A 14,932-nucleotide genomic window follows, 5' to 3' on the forward strand; every position below is an offset into this window, starting at 1 on the left:
GCTGTTACATCAGCCCTGTATTGCTTAACTCTCAAATTCTTTTATGTGAGGAAATTAACCTTTCTAGGTTAAGCATATTAAACAAAAATCTCTGAACACATATATAACAAGATACATAATAACCAAAATGTTGATGTCAATAGAAGGGACACTAATATGACATAGCACATACTTTGAAGCAATTACTCTATCTACAGCATTTTAAATTGTGAAGTGTGTGCAGGAATATAGCTAAAGTATATACCCACTGCCCAGTTTTAATAGATTTTAACATTTTTCTCTATTTCTTTCAGATCTCCTTTTCAAAAGATGTAAAATTTTACACAAGAAATCCTAGCTCCTCATTTCAACAATTGCTTCCTCCTTGGTCTCTCCCCAGTAGGTAACTACTATCTTAAAGTTGTTTTGTATCATTTCCTCTATTCTTTTACTAGATATGCATGTACCTATAAATAGTAATATGTACTATTGTCATTTAAATTTTTTATGAAAATGGAATCAGCCTGTTCCTATCCTTTAAACTTTTTATAACTCAATATTATATAAGATTTGCCCATATTGATACATATGGCTCTTGTTCACTCACATTACATGCTGTACTACTCCATATGCTACCCATCAAATCCCCTAATGAAGGCAGTTATGTTTCTGATTATTTTCTTATTACAAACATCTCACTGAACATATGTAAATGTATCTCCTAATATAATGGCCAAGAGTTTCTTTCTTTTTTTTTTTTTTGAGTTTCTTTAAAGTAGATACATAGATATGGACTATCTGGCTTATATGAGGGTTTTCAGCTTTAATGGGTACTATAAAATTTATCTCCAAAGATGCTGAAGCAGTTTAAACTCCAAATGTAGCACGTATGAGTGTTTTTGACTTCCTATATTTTCTTAAGTGTTAAGTGCTATTAGATTTTAATTTTTGTGAGTATGATGGTTTTGATAAGATAGTTCATTATCATTTTAACCTGAATTTCCCATATGATCACCTCTGAAGTTAAGTATCTCTACTCTAGCCTGTTCATATAATTTTCCCATTTTTCTATTGGGTTGTTTCTTCTTCTGATATATAGTTCTTTATACAGTCCAGATACTAATTCTTTGTTAGTTATTGGAATATAAATACCATTCAATCTATGGCTTGTCTTTTAACTTTATGATGAGTTTTTTGTCATATAAATTTCCCCTATCAAGTATCATGATATATTTTACAGCTACAGTAGTAAGGTGAAATTATTTTAGACACAGGCAAACAGAGTAATACAATAAAACATAATAAGAGAATAAAGTATATATGAAAAATATCTTATGCTGGAGATGCCACTACAAATCAGTGGGGCAAAAATGAACTGTTAAATAAATACTGCTGGAACACCTACTATCTGTATGGAAAACAATGTTATCACCTTGCATATATGAAAATAAATACCAGATGGATCACACACATTAACCCAAGAAATAAAACTTTTAACAGTATTAGAAAAGAATAGAGGGAAATATTTATCTGGCAAAAATACAGAGAATGGTTTCTTAAACATGTATAAACATAAATACAAAAGGAAATATTAATAAGTGCAACCTCATTAAAATTCCAAATTTTTGCAGTAATGTCCTATATTACATGCATAATAAATACTATGCTGAGGTAGTCTGACAATATTAACCAAGCTGTATATTAAAGAGAAAAAAATCACCTTTACAAGTAAGATATCTGTAAGGAAGTGCTTTCAAATATAGTTTTAAAGTCATCTATAATTTGAGTTGGTTATTTAACAAGCTTAAGCACTAAACTTATAGATGGCATTGGAATTTAAATAAAAATATGCTACAACATTATATAACATAATGCTTTATAGTCATTAAACTATTATAGAAAGGTAAAAAGATGTAATGATAGGACAAAGTGTTCAGAATATGTTCTTATATGAAAAAGCAAGGGCAAAACAACATATACAATTCTCTTTTGTAAAAATGTATGTGTGTTTAGAAAGCATACTGGAATCATATAAGCTAAAGAGAAGTTAATTAAATGATGCTTACCCACAAGTGACAGACTTGATTCACATTTTCTCATAATTTTGTACATTTTCTATACTGAATAGTAAGTACTTCATAAGCCCATAAAAGCGATTTTTCAAATTTCAGTCCAAATGGTTCCAACCATGGTTATCATAGAGCTCCTTGATTATGTGTTTCACTTTATTAACTCTTTGAGCTTTGGGGTGCTAGGATATGCTAGGCACACTCAAATGTTTGATTTCATTTAATTTTCACAAGAATAGTAAGAGAGATTTTAGTTTTCATTTTGCAGCCTGAAGAAACATGCTCAGAGAGGTAAAGTGACTTGGCCAGGGTTACACAACAATGGCTTGAACCTAGTTGAAGTGGTTTACTCACTAAGTCATGTTTGACTCTTGCGAACCCATGGACTGTAGCTTGCCATGTTCCTCTGTTCATGGGATTCTCCAGGCAAGAATACTGGAGTGGGTTGCCATTTCTTTCTCCAGGGGATTTTGCCAACCCAGGAATCGTACCCAGGTGTCCTGAATTGCAGGCAGATTCTTTACCGACTGAGTGAACCTAGGTCCTCTCAATCCACAGCCAACACAATTTCACCATCTATAATTATAGTATTAATAGTTGAATCCAAATCAACATAAGGACTGAGATATAACTGCCAATAAGATTAGTAACGGGCAAAACAAAATCAGGTGTTTCTAGTTTTTAAAGTAGAACTGGCATAATATTTTAAGATATTATAAAAGTATCTAGTACTTTTTTAATACAGATACCACATATAAAAAATTCCAATAGTTGATAACATGATGTAGAAATGGGAGACAACACTAAATGAAAGGACAACACATACCTAGTGTGTGAAATAGAAATGAAATCAGAGGAGATATGAAATGAATGAGGATGAAATCAGAGGAGATATGAAATCAGAGGAGATCGTCTTTAAGCTTAGTAATGCCAAGATGGTTAATCACTATTCCTCTGGGTTTCAGCGTTCTAATCAATAAACTAAAGAACTAAGAAAATTAAATATTCCTTCTTTTAGCTCTAGAATTCTATGGTACTGGGCTTAAAAATATGTAGTTAAATCAAGTGCAAGACTAGTTCATTTTGTTTTTATCCTTTATTTACTGTAAAGGAAAATTCTGGAGTTCAATGAGATCCCTTGATTCACATTAATAGTCTCCTATTCAAGCGTTATAAAACTTTCCTTATATTTACTACAAGGACATGAAGCATACAGTGACTTGATAGATAGAAAGGGAGGCAGAAAGATGTGAAGAAAAGAAAATATGCTTTGGAGCCAAAAGAGACTGAGGCTCCCAAATTTCCCAAACTTAAGCTGGTAAATTACTGTTCCTTACTGAGCCAGGCTCCTCATCTATCAGAGGGAAATAATACACAGGATTCTCATAAGTATCAAAACTAGATAACATATGAAGTTTATCTGCTATATTTAAAAATCTATTTTATACTCCATTTCCATTGTCTTTAACCTACCTCATAATGTGAAATCCTTTGTGATTCAAACTGAAGCACCACTCCACACACATTACAAAAATTATCTGCAAAAAGTTCAGTCTTTTCCTGTTGATTCCAAGTCATATCTATGAATAAAATAAAGGGAAGTGAGACATATATCACATCAATGAATAGTTAGAATACATATTGTTTCATACACCACTTCAAATATGAGTGCTTGTGAGGTCACAGTAAAAGCATTTTGCTTATTGAGTATGCCTCTAATGTACGATATAACAAGAGCTATTTAATATGATAAATCTTGGGTGATTTTTAGGTAACATTGGAGCCATAGCTCCAGATAAGTTTTATAACAAAGCCTTTTTAACGATTACATGGATGCTTGTGCATGCATGCTCAATCAGTCATGTCTGACTCTTTGTGACCCCATGGACTGTAGCCCACAGCCTCCTCTGTCCATGGAATTTTCCAGGCAAGAATACTGCAGTGGGTTGCCATTTCCTACTTCAGGGGATCTTCCTGACCCAGAGGTCAAACACTCTCTTCTGCATCTCCTGCATTGGCAGGCAGATTTTTCTTTATCACTGTGCCACACGCAAAACACAAAATTCCAAGGGCTGGTTTCTTTTGGTGCCCCAAATCATTTTATGAAGCTCACGAAGTTACTGGTACCCCCATAACTTCCCTGGTGGCTCAGTGGTAAAGAATCCGTTTGTCAATGCAGGAGGCGGGGGTTTGATCCCTGGGTCGGGAAGATCCCTTGGAAAAGGAAATGGCAACCAACTCCAGTATTCTTGCATGGAAAATCCCATGGACAGAGGAGCCTGGTGGGCTGCAGTCCATGGGGTCGCAAAGACTTGAAAAAGTTGGACAAGACTGAGCAACTGAGCACTCACATACATAATCCTTAAAAAGGATTGTTATAATACTGTCACTTATCTGGAGCTATGGCTCCAATATTATCATATTTCCCTGGTGGCTCATACGGTAAAGAACCTGCCTGCAATGTAGGAAACCGGGTTTGATCCCTGGGTTGGGAAGATCCCCTGGAGAAGGGAACAGCAACCCACTCCAGTATTCTTGACTGGAGAATTCCATGGACAGAGGAGCCTGGTGGGGTGGAGTCCATGGGATCGCAAAGAGTCAGACACAACTGAGCAACACAAAAGTCACACGGAACCACAAAAAACTTTGTCCATAGTAGGCAAACATTTTCCACTGTTATACAAACACTGGCACACTCATCTGGCCATACAAGTCTCACACAAGCCCCCAAAGTATTATTAATAACATCCACAAGTTATGCTACATTTCTCACTGTAATAACACAAGTCAAAAATTTCTGAATTTACACTTGAGGTCCACACTTCAGTCTAAGTCTAATACACTACACACTGCAGTGTATTCTGCCAAAATTTATTAGTGTATCTACAAGGTATAAATCACAAAACATCAAAATTTTGCTTGCTATTTGGCTATTTAAGTGAATAAGCTAATACTATACATACTTTCATGGTGAAATGCCCATGACATATCAAATGAACAAAAAACTGAAGAACATTAAATATAATATATCCATTTCCAACACTAACAAAAATTAAATATACATCACATATAAATATGTGGAAAGATATAAATTAAATTTAAAAACTATTAACTTTGGGAAGCAGGGCCAGAAAAGGATGAAAGGGAGAAAATTTAACATTTTAATTTCTGTACAACTGCCTTAATTTTTGCAAGAAGTATGTAGGACTTTCTATTTAAAAACCTTTAAAAGTATTTATTTTAAAAGTTATGTTGGATATCTTCAACTGAGCTTTAGTTTTTAGTACCACTGTATGGACTAAAAAGGCTTTCTTAAATTGCATGTTCAAGATAATAATAATTGTAACAAGGAACATGTCAAAAACAAGTTGAACAGTTATAAATGTAGGCCTATAATGTATAGTATCCCCTCTGAATTATTTTTAGGTTGTTCTAAAATATATCATTTCTCTAATTTTGACTGTAAAGTTAGCAAGGTAAACAGTTTAACTAAAATATATTTCAGGACTTCCCTTAACTACTATATGCAATGAGCACAGCATAAGATCTTGAACTTCCTATTAAAATTTGTAATAATAAGCAAATGTTATCATTTCGTGGCAACATAACTTGCTATGGAGGGAAAGTTTCCATTAAGAAGGCAAGAAGAAACTACTGATTTAGAGGTTCAAGAATTCCTAAGATTTAACATTCACTTTTTTTCCTATATCAAACTTTAATTCCAGATTTCCCTACTTCTAATAGTCAAAGTTTGATACTGACAGTCAAGTTGGGAAATATGAAGGCTGAGTTTTTTAAACACAGTTTTTCATTATTGGTGACCCAGATCATTTCCACAAAGCCCATGAAATTACTGGTACCCCTACAACTTTTCCTTTAGAATGGTATTGCCTAAACTTACTGCCTTTGACTCATTTTCTCAAACAAGTTCTTGGTCTGTATTTTATTAAATGGTATGATATTCCAGACTCAAAATCTCAGCCATTATTTGCCACAGCAAATCACTGTTTCTTGTCGATTCTAGCTTATAATGTTATTTGATATCCATCTCTTCCTTTAAATTTCCCATAACACTACCCAAGTTCAGGCCCTCAATGTCTTGGGCGTCATTAAGATTTATTGTTATTTACTGAGGTTAGTTTCAAAATACTATGGTACACATTTTGGAAAGAGATAAGGAAAAAAAAAAGAATACTTATTGAAGGCTTTTGTGTGTGTGTAAACAAGATAATAGCTTACTCTTTTAGTCCTTAAAACAAATCTGCCAGGTAAGTGTTATTTCCCAAATTCTGAAGGTTAGGAAATTTCACTGAAATCAAGAAAACTTATCATGTGTTATTCCGTGAAGCTGGAACTTAAACTTTTTATCTTGACCTTTTCCATTATACATACATAACTGTCCCACATGTTGGAAATGATGCAGCAAATGAATAACTATTAATTTCAAGAAATTTACAATTTATCAGGGAAGATGTGTATAGAAAGAACTATGATCCAAAGATCAAAATGTCATAAGTGATATAAGACATAAGGTACAATGTATTCCTGCTGAGAAGTTTGGGGAAAGCTTTCTAGAGGAAAATAAGTTTTGAACTGAGCTTTAAACAATGTATAACATTCAGATAGAAGAGTGGAATAAAGGTATGGGGGAGGTCAAGAATATGATTTCATATTTCAAATATTTTGTTGTTCAGTTGCTCAGTCAGGTCCAACTCTGTGACCCTGTGGACTTCAGCACACCAGGCTTCTGTGTCCTTCACTATCTCCCAGAGATTGTGCAAAATCATGTCCATTGAGTCAGTGATGCCATCCAACAATCTCATCCTCTACTGCTCCCTTCTCTCTCCTGCCCTCAGTCTTTCCCAACATCATCACATCAGGTGGTCAAACTATTGGAGCTTCAGCATCAGTCCTGCCAATGAATATTCAGGGTTGGTTTCATTTAGGGTTGACTGGTTTGATCTCCTGGCTGTCCAAGGGACTCTCAGGAGTCTTCTCCAGTACCACAGTTTGAAAGCATCAATTCTTTGGCGTTCAGCCTTCTTCTTTTTTTTTTTTTTCTTTTTAATAGATTTTATTTTTTAGGCATCTTAGATTTCTAGGGGGAAAAAAGAGAGCAGAACCTATAGTGAGGTACTTTACATGCCCTCTGTTTCCCCCTTATTAACATCTTGCATTGGTGTGATACCTTTGATAAAGTCAATGCGGCAGCGTTGATATATTATTATTAACTCAAGTCCGTCGTTGACATCAAGAGTCAATCTTTGTGACATACAGTAGGCATAATATCATGTATCTACTGTTACAGTATTATAAGGAAATAGCTTTGTTACCCTGAGAGTCCTCTGTGCTCCGACTGTTCATCCTTCCCTGCCCTGTAACCCCTGGCAACCACTGATTTTCTTGCTGTCTCCATAGTTCACAGTTGGACTTTTCCAAAACGTCAGATAGTTGGAATTGCACAGTCTGTAGCCTTTTCAGACTGGCTTCTTTCAAGTTAGCAATATGCATTTAAGGTTCCTCCATGTAGTTTTGTAACTCGATAGCTCATTTCTTTTTACTCTTGACTAATCTCCCTTTGGATGGATGTACCATGGTTTGTTTATCCATTCACTTATTGAAGGACATCTGTTTGACTCCAAATTTTGGCAGTTACTAATAGGGCTGTTGTAAACATTCGTGTGCAGGTTTTGTATGGACATAGTTTTCAACACACGAAGGTAAATGCCTGGGAGCCCAGTTAGTGTTTATATGGTCAATCTGTGTCTTAGCCTTGTAAGAAACTACCAGACTGTCTCATCTGCTATAACAAAGCCCCATAGGCTGCAGGGTAGGGGCCGGGGAGGGGGGGTTGCTTAAAACATCAGATTTACTTTTTCCAATTTTGGAGGCCAAGGTCAAGGTGCTGGCAGATTCAAGGCCTTCTCCCAATATCCTCATGTGATGGCAGAGGGTGAGGTTCTCCCAGGGGCCTCCTATAAGGGCACTGATCCCATCCTGTTCATTTCCCAAAGACCCCACCTCCATAAACCATTACACTGGGGGCTAGGTTTCAACCTCTGAATTTGGGGCAGGGAGGGGGGGCTGCATATTCAGCCTGTGGTCCTTTGGAGGGGACGACATAGCCAGTCTGTAGCACTGTTTTCCAAAGCAGCTACAGCGTTTTGCTTTCCCATCAGCAGTGTACGGAGTTCCTGTTCTACAGCCTCAGCAGCGTGTGGTATTGTCTGTGTTTTGGATGTGCTATATATCCACACACACATACATATATGTACATAAATGCACATGTCTATGTGTGTGGCGCTCAGCTGTGTCCAGCTCTTTTGCAACTCCGTGAACTGCAGCCTGCCAGGTTCCTCTGTCCATGGGATTTTCCAGGCAAGAACACTGGAGTGGATTGCCATTTCCTTCAAGAGATCTTCCCGAGCCAAGGATCAAACCCAGGGCTCCTGCATTGGCAGGCTTTCAGCCTTCTTTATGGTCCAACTCTCACATCCAAACATGACTATAGAGAAAACATAGCTTGGACTAGACGAACCTTTGTCCATAGAGTGATGACTCTGCCTTTTAATAAGCTGTCTAGGTTTGTCACAGCTTTTCTTCCAAGGAGTCTTTTACTTCCATGGCTTCAGTTACCATCCACAGTGATTTTGAAGCTCAAGAAAATAAAATCTGTCACCGTTTCCATTTTTCCCCATCTATTTGCTATTAAGTAATGGGACTGGATGCCATGATCTTCATTTTTTTGAATGTTGAGTTTATGCCAGCTTTCTCAGTCTCCTCTTTCACCTTCATCAAGAGGCTCTTTAGTTCCTCTTAGCTTTCTGCCATTAAGGTGGTGTCATTAGCATATCTGAGGTTATTGATATTTCTTCTGCCAATCTTGATTCCAGCTTGAGCTTCATCCAGCCCGGCATTTCACATGATGTACTCTGCATATAAGTTAAATAAGCAGGGTGACAAAATACAGCCTTGACATACTCCTTTCCCATTTTGGAACCAGTCCTTTGTTTCATGTCTGGTTCTAACTGTTGCTTCTTGACCTGCATACTGGTTTCTCAGGAGGCAGGTAAGGTGGTCTGGTATGCCCATCTCTTTCACATTTTCCAGTTTGTTGTGATCCACATAGTCAAAGGCTTTCATGTAGTCAATAAAGCAGATGTTTTTCTGGAATCCCTTTGCTATTTCAATTATCCAACAGATGTTAGCAATTTGATCTCTGGTCACTCTGCCTTTTCTAAATTCAGCTTGTATATATGGAAGTTCCATCTCATGTACTATTGAAGCCCACCTTGAAGGATTTTGAGCATTACCTTGCTAGCATGTGAAATGAGTGCAATTGTGTGGTAATTGGATATTCTTTGAAATATTTTAGATGTTTCAAATCCTAAAAGATGATGCTATTAAAGTATTGCAATACTCAATATGCCAGCAAATTTGGAAAACTCAGCAGTGGCCACAGGACTGGAAAAGATCAGTTTTCATTCTAATCTCAAAGAAGGTCAATGCCAAAGAATGTTCAAACTACTGCACAACTGGGCTCATTTCAGATGCTAGCAAGGTAATGCTCAAACTCCTTCAAGCTAGGCTTCAATAGTATGTGAATCAAGAAACTGCAGATGTATAAGCTATATTTAGAAAAAGCAGAGGAACCAGAGATCATATGGCCAACATCTGCTGGATCATAGAAAAAGGAAGGGAATTCCAGAAAAACATCTGCTTCTGCTTCATTGACTACTTGAAAGACTTTAACTGTGTGGATCACAGCAAATTGTAGAAAATTCTGAAAGAGATGGGCATAGCAGACCACCTTACCTGCCTCCTGTGAAACATGTATGCAGGTCAAGAAGCAACAGTTAGGACTGGACGTGGAACGATGGACTGGTTCCAAATAGGGAAAGGAGTACTTGAAGGTTGTATTTTGTCACCCTGCTTACTTAACTTATATGCAGTGTACACAATGTGAAATTCTGGGCTGGATGGAGCTCAAGCTGGAATCAAGATTGGCAGAAGAAATATTAATAACCTCAGATATGCAGATGACACCATCCTAATGGCAGAAAGCAAAGAGGAACTAAAGAGTCTTTTGATGAAAATGAAAGGGGAGACTGAAAAAGTGGCTTAAAACTCAATGTTCAAAAAACAAAGATCATGACATCCAGTCCCATGACTTCATGGAAAATAGATGGGGAAAAATGGAAAGAGTGACAGATTTTATTTTCTTGAGCTCCAAAATCACTGTAGATGGTGAGTGCAGCCATGAAAGTAAAAGACACTTGCTCCTTGGAAGAAAAGCTATGACAAATCTAGACAGCTTATTAAAAAGCAGAGACATCACTTTGCCGACAAAGGTCCATATAGTCCAAACTATGGTTTTTCCAGTAGTCATGTATGGATGTGAGAGTTGGACCATAAAGTACACTGAGCGCCAAAGAATTGATGCTTTCGAACTGTGTGCTGGAGAAGACTCTTTTTTTTTTTTTTTAATAATTTTTTTAGTTCTACCACTTTATTGCTACCAACCCATTTCCATCCACCCTCGTGCACACATGCTCAGTCATGTAATCCCATGGACTTCAGCCCGCCAGACTCCTCTGTCCATGGACTTTTCCAGGCAAGAATACTGGAGTGGGTTGCCATTTCCTTCTCCATGGAGAAGACTCTTGAGAGTCCCTTGGACAGTCAGGAGAGCAAACTAGTCAATCCTAAAGGAAATCAACCCTGAATATTCATTGAAAGGACTGATGCTGAAGCTGAAGCTCCAATACTTTGGCCACCTGATGCGAACAGCTGATTCACTGGTAAAGATCCTGATTTGGGGAAAGATTGAAGGCAGGAGGAGATGGGGGCAGCAGAGGATGAGATGGTTGGATGGCATCACCAACTCAATGGACATGAGTTTGTGCAAGCTCTGGGAGACAGTGAAGGACAGGAAAGCCTGGCGTGTGCAGTCCATGGAGTCATGAAGAGTCAAATACAACTGAGCAACTGAACAACAACAAGGATATGAAGGACAATAATTGAAAGCTTGGAATGAGGCTAACTCATAAATGGCTTCATTAAGGCATTTAGACTTAATTCTGCATTCAACAAGGGAAAAGAAGTGACTTAAAATAGGACTATGAATTAGGAATCAGTCACAGGCAAAAGGCCATGAAGTTAAACCAGAAGTGTGCAGAAGGCATAGAAAGGAAGAAGCAAATATAAGAGGTGCATGTAAGCTAAGTCACATATGACTCTTTGCAACCCCATGGACTGTAGCCACAGCCTTGTCTAACTCAATGAAACCATGAGTCATGCCATGAAGGCCACCCAAGATGGACGGGTCATGGTGGAGAGTTCTGACAAAATGTGGTCCACTGGAGAAGGGAATGGCAAACCACTTCAGTATTCTTGACTTGAGAACCTCATGAACAGTATGAAAAGGTAAAAAGATATGACACTGAAAGATAAACTGCCCAGGTCAGTAGGTGTCCAATATGTTACTTGAGGAGAGTGGAGAAATAACTCCAGAAAGGCGGAGTCAAAGCAAAAACAACACCCAGCTGTGGATGTGACTGGTGATGGAAGTAAAGTCTGATGCTGTAAAGAACAATATTGCATAGGAACCTGGAATGTTAGGTCCAAAAATCAAGGCAAATTGGAAGTGGTCAAATAGGAGATGGCAAGAGTGAACATTGACATGCAAGGAATCAGTGAACCAAAATGGACTGGAATGGGTGAATTTAACTCAGATGACCATTAAATCTACTACTGTGGGCAAGAATCCCTTGGAAGAAATGGAGTAGCCATCACAGTCAACAAAAGAGTCCAAAATGCAGTTCTTGGGTGCAATCTCAAAAACGGCAGAATGATCTCTGCTCGTTGCCAAGGCAAACCATTCAGTATCACAGTAATCCAAGTCTATGCCTCAACCAATAATGCTGAAGAAGCTGAAGCTGAACTGTTCTATGAAGACCTACAAGATCTTCTAGAACTAACACCCAAAAAAGATGTCCTTTTCATTATAGGGGACTGGAATGCAAAAGTAGGAACTCAAGAGATACTTGGAGTAACAGGCAACATGAAGCAGGGCAAATGCTAATAGAGTTTTGCCAAGAGAACACATTGGTCATAGCAAATGCCCTCTTCCAACAACATAAGAGAAGACTCTACACATGGACATCACCAGATGGTCAATAACAAAATCAGACTGATTATATTCTTTGCAGCCAAAGACGGAGAAGCTCTATACAGTCAGCAAAAACAAGACTGGGAATTGACTGTGGCTCAGATCATGAACTCTTTATTGCCAAATTCAGACTTAAACTGAAGATAGTAGGGAAAAGCACTAGACCATTCAGGTATGACCTAAATCAAATCCGTTACAATTACACAGTGGAAGTGACAGATTCAAGGGATTAGTTCTGTTAGAGTGCCTGAAAAACTATGGACGGAGGTTCATGACATTGTCCAGGAGGCAGTGATCAAGACCATCCCCAAGAAATGAAATGAAAAAAGGCAAAATGGTTGTCTGAGGAGGCCATACAGATAGCTGAGAAAAGAAGAGAAGCGGAAGGCGAAGGAGAAAAGGAAAGATACACCCAGCTGAATGCAGAGTTCCAAAGAATAGCAAGGAGAGATAAGAAAGCCTTCCTCAGTGATCAATGCAAAGAAATAGAGGAAAACAATAGAATGGGAAAGACTAGAGATCTTTTCAAGAAAATCTGAGAAACCAAGGGAAAATTTCATGCAAAGATGGGCACAATAAAGAACCAGAAATGGAAAAAAAAAAAAAGAACCAGAAATGGTATGGTCCTAACAGAAGCAGAAGATATTAAGAAGAGGTGGCAAGAATACACAGAAGAACTTTACAGAAAAGATCTTCATGACCCAGATAACCATGATGGTGTGATCACTCACCTAGAGCCAGACATCCTGGAATGTGAAGTCAAGGGGGCCTTAGGAAGCATCACTATGAACAAAGCTAATGAAGGTCATGGAATTCCAGTTGATCTATTTCAAATCCTGAAAGATGATGCTGTGAAAGTGCTGCACTCAGTATGCCAGAAAATTTGGAAAACTCAGCAGTGGCCACAGGATCAGAAAAGGTCAGTGTTCATTCCAATCCCAAAGAAAGTCAATGCCAAAAAATGCTCAAACTACCATACAATTCCACTCATCTCACACGCTAGCAAAGTAATGCTCAAAATTCCAAGCGAGGCTTCAACAGTACATGAACTGTGAACTTCCAGATGTTCAAGCTGGATTTAGAAAAGGCAGAGGAACTAGAAATCAAATTGCCAACATCCACTGGATCATTGAAAAAGGAAGAGAGTTCCAGAAAAACATCTACTTCTGCTTTACTGACTTCGCCAAATCCTTTCACTGTGTGGATCACAAAAAAACTGTGGAAAATTCTTCAAGATGGGAATCCCAGACCATCTAACATGCCTCTTGAGAAATATGTATGCAGGTCAAGAAGCAACAGTTGGAACCAGACATGGAACAACAGACTGGTTCCAAATAGGAAAAGGAGTACATCAAGGGTGTATATTGTCATGGTGCTTATTTAACTTATATGCAGTGTACATCATGAGAAACGCTGGGCTGGATGAAGAACAAGCTGGAATCAAGATTGCCAGGAGAAATATCAGTAACCTCAGATACTCATATGACATCATCCTTATGGCAGAAAATGAAGAAGAACTAAAGAGCCTCTTGATGAAAGTGAAAGAGAGTGAAAAAGTTGGCTTAAAACTCAAGATTCAGAAAACTAAGATCATGGCATCCAGTCCTGTCACTTCATGGCAAATAGATGGGGAAACAATGGAAACAGTGACAGAATTTATTTTTGGGGGGCTCCAAAATCACTGCAGGTGGGGACTGCAACCACGAAATTAAAAGACACTTGTTCCTCGGAAGAAAAGCTATGACCAAACTGTACAGCATATTAAAAAACAGAGACATTACTTTGCCAACAAAGGTCTGTCTAGTCAAAGTTATAGTTTTTCCAGTAGTCATATATGGATGTGAGAGTTGGACTATAAAGAAAGTTGAGTGCTGAAGAATCGATGTTTTTGAACTGTGGTGTTGGAGAAGACTCTTGAGAGTCCCTTGGACTGCAAGAAGATCAAGCCAGTCAATCCTAAAGGAAATCAGCCCTGAATATTAATTGGAAGGACTGATGCTGAAGCTCCAATACTTTGGCCACCTGATGCAGACAACTGGCTCCTTGGAAAAGACCTTGATGCTGGGAAAGATCGAAGGCAGGAGTAGAAGGGGATGGCAGAGGATGAGATTGTTGGATGGCATCAGCAACTCGATGGACCTGAGTTTGAGCAAGCTCCGGGAGTTTGGTGATGGACAGGGAAGCCTGGTGTTCTGCAGTCCATGGGGTTGCAAAGAGTCAGACACAACTGAGTGACTGAACTGAACTGAACTGAACTGTAGTCTGCCAGGCTCCTCTGTTCATTGGATTCTCTAGGCAAGAGTACTGGGGTGGGTTGCCATGTTCTCCAGGGGATCTTTCCAACCCAAGTATCAAACCTGCATTTCTTTTGTCTCCTGCATTGGCAGGCGTGTTCTTTACCACTATCTATGGAAACTAAAGGGTAGTAGCCTGAGCTTAAAATTTGCCATGAATATGGTAAGTCTTTAGATCTATTGCATGTAAGCTTAAGCAGTGCTGTTGCTGATGCAGGAGGTAGACCTCTGACCTTTTATCCAATTCACTCATCTACAATTACTTGTGAATAGCAAATTCTCATTTTGGGTATAATATAATGAATATGTTAACTTTAGTGAATCAAAAATTAAAACACACAAAAATCTAAAATTCAAAAAGAAGACATCAGAGTGATGTTGCATATTAGAGTATACTTAAAAGGTCTACTTAAATAGCA

The sequence above is a fragment of the Dama dama genome, chromosome X (assembly GCF_033118175.1).
Source record: "Dama dama isolate Ldn47 chromosome X, ASM3311817v1, whole genome shotgun sequence".
Taxonomy (NCBI): Eukaryota; Metazoa; Chordata; class Mammalia; order Artiodactyla; family Cervidae; genus Dama; species Dama dama.